Genomic DNA, 3,297 nt, shown 5'->3' with positions numbered 1-3,297 from the left:
CTTAGCATGGCATGTCTTATCCAATATCCACTGTCCTTTCTTCCTATCTTTGTTGGGACAGCAGTGTGCCCAGCTAAATAAAGATTTACCAAAGTTCTTTGCAGCTAGCAACGGCTATTCTGTCATTCATAACCCATGAAATATAAGTGGAATACTGCAAGTAATTGGGGAAAACATTTGTAAGATCACTTGGGGTTGAGACAAAACCAATGATTCTAAATTAAAGTCAGGGGAGAATAAAAAATATTTTACTGATGATCATATTTCATAAAAGGTTGTAGATATATCTGGTACTATTCTGTTGTTTTTGTTGTTGTTGTTGGGTTTTTTTGTCTTTTCTTGAATAAAGTATCTATAGATTTAGCAGACTTCAGTACATACAGAAGACAACACGAATGAAGAAGAAAGTCCATATTCTAAGATNTTGTTGGTTTTTTTTGTCTTTTCTTGAATAAAGTATCTATAGATTTAGCAGACTTCAGTACATACACAAGACAACACGAATGAAGAAGAAAGTCCATATTCTAAGATTGGCAGAATGGAAAACAAAGAAACTGGTTTGTNGGTTTTTTTGTCTTTTCTTGAATAAAGTATCTATAGATTTAGCAGACTTCAGTACATACAGAAGACAACACGAATGAAGAAGAAAGTCCATATTCTAAGATTGGCAGAATGGAAAACAAAGAAACTGGTTTGTTAAAAAGATTTTTGACAGCATCCAGTTCCAGCCTCCATTTACCTATATTGTGATGTGAGATATAAAATAAATTCCTTTTCTGTTTAGTCCGCTGAAAGTTTAGCTTCCATTACTTACAGCTAGTTATAGTCACAGTATGTAACAAAAGCTGGTATCATAGGCACTACATGGGAAGTATTTACATATTCAAAGAATATTCAGTTTGGTTCTAGCTCTCTAATTTCTATACATTCCTACACAGCACATGTTCTAGTTACATTGAATCATCTTACTCTTCTCATTAGTATCTTCTTTATCACTTATAATCTAGAATAAATGTCATATTCAGTATAAATCTATTCTTCGCATTTTCTCCAAAGAAGCAAACAGCATTTTTCTTGGTTGATCATTTTTGTTGTTATTATTGTTTAAAGTTTATCATATCACATCCTAATTTGGTCTTCTCTTCTGAAGTTCCTGAAAGACAATACTTTGTATTTGCATATAACTTTGTTACAGGCTCATAGTAGTTAGTAAGAAAATGTTAAATGAATAAAAGAATGGCACTTCCAGAATCCTTTTGCCAGAGAGAGCTTTAGGTTATTTTTTTCATAACTGTGAATGTGTTTAACTGAAAGAAAAAATTAGGAAAGCATCCAGAAAAAAAATGTGAGATCAAAAGAACAAAAAATAAAAAAAACCAAAAAGTCAATTGCTAAAGGGTTTCTATATACTCTATAAATTTTTGTTTAGCAGTTACCTAGCAATAGTATGACAGACATTTTTATCAGAGCTTTACAAATATTAACTCATCTAATGTTTTTAATATTCTTGTGATGTGTGTGCTAATTTCACCAATTTTCAGAAGATGTGATAAAGGAATGATAAACGGAATACATAATTTTATATATGGTGTTTTATCAGCCTGTGTCCGCATATCAAAAATACTAAATCAATGTTTAATTTGTGCAACTCTTTGCTTGATTAGTTGACTACAAATAGACTCTGAAGGAATTTCCTAATGAAACTGAGATATCAAATATAACCTGTTTTATTTTATTTTATTAATTTTAAGAATTTCCTGACAGAATCTTTTAATATAAAACAAAGATAAAACACGTTTCAGCTATGCAATATGCCAGCATGCCTTGTTTTTTTTTTTTTTTTTACAAGATGCATGCTAGACCATAAGATTACATAGCAGAGTCTTTAGGAGCATTTGGTTGGGAGAAAGAGAAAAAGCAGATTTTAGGTAAGCCGGGGAAACCCCTAAAGCTGAGCTACATCTTTGAACACTAGAGCAGTCCTTGTCTTTTCAAATCCTCAGAGGTCTTCTTATTCATAACATTCCCACTGGAGTCTTCATATTCTTTGGCTGCCATCGTTCTGATGCCTTCTGAAGTTTCATCCTGGCCCACAGGGAGACAGCATCTTCACATTAGCAAAGTGGGCAGTGTTTGGGATGTCCAGACACCTCATGCCATGAGCATGGCCATTCAGTACAGTGCTGCTGGAAGGCCTCCAGACCTCGGTAAGTGTAATTTCCATAAATCTCACAGTTGGCAGCTTAAATCATGAAGCTAATATCTATACAGTAGGAAGTGGGTTTGCCATCCCAGCCAAGGGACAGGTTTTTGAGGTTGTAAATGATCTCATTTTCCTCATCTTCACCTTCACTATCACCGATCTGCTTGTATTTCTCTACTTTTATACTTCTCACTCTTTCCCTGTCCTGGCCCCTTGTGATGTCCATTTTCATGAAGGAGGTGATGCTCTTCCCCAAGAATCTCTACATATTCACAGATCTAGGCTTCTAGAAAGGCAATGTCTTTGTTCTTCTCAGTGTATCATTTGACTTTGACTTGGGATTTTTGGCAAGCATGCAGGTGTCAAGTGAATCCAGGAAATTTCCTTGGTGCTGTATAGCCTCTAGACTCACTCTTCTAGGGTCCCACCACACTTCAAGCCTAAAGCTAAGAGAGCAGATTGCAATCTGTATAGACCAAGGGAAGACAACTCCTCCCAAGAAGAGAACGCAGACAGGTCAAGATGGGCTCCAGCATGGATCAGGGCTCCGCCTGTCTCTTTTGGCCATCCAGGAAAGATACTATTCTCCTACCTCTCAAAGTCATTATGAATCTTCTTAAAAAGTCCATTCTGATCTTGGAGCAGCTTCACTCGTTCTGTGTAATCTTGAAGGTAGTCAAGCAGCATTTCCAGGTATCTCTTATTTTTGAAATTCTTCCTTTCTTTAGAAATGTCAAATAACTGGTCAAAGGTAGACAAGTTTGTGATATAATTCAGCTTCTCCCAAGGCCTTCAGGTTAATGTATTTGAGGTTAACAGTCATGGATGGCAAGGTAATGACCATATCCCTCTTCATCTATGAATTCCACCAAGTTCAGAACCTGTTCACTTGGATTCTCCCAAACCTTCAGAAGCTCCTCAAATTCCACTGACATTGGCACACAAATCTCATTTCTGGTGAAATTCTTTTATTTGCTGAGTCTACTACAAAATTCAGCTAATACATTTGGTCTTGAAATGGCTTTGAGTTCCTCCTTTCTTAATCCATTCTTATCATCATACAAATCCCACAGGTTCCTACTGACTTCCGTATA

At 35.8% G+C, this 3,297-nt stretch overlaps 1 pseudogene; it reads right to left on the bottom strand.

The window, feature by feature from the left end:
* Positions 1–1,971: 1,971 nt before the first annotated feature.
* The window catches only part of LOC100465230, a 62,293-nt pseudogene continuing 60,967 nt past the window's right edge, over positions 1,972–3,297 (bottom strand).

The sequence above is a fragment of the Ailuropoda melanoleuca genome, chromosome 5 (genome assembly GCF_002007445.2).
Source record: "Ailuropoda melanoleuca isolate Jingjing chromosome 5, ASM200744v2, whole genome shotgun sequence".
In the NCBI taxonomy this organism is placed as follows: domain Eukaryota; kingdom Metazoa; phylum Chordata; class Mammalia; order Carnivora; family Ursidae; genus Ailuropoda; species Ailuropoda melanoleuca.
Note: the sequence above shows the minus strand (reverse complement) of the source record. Positions and strands in the feature narration are given on the sequence as shown.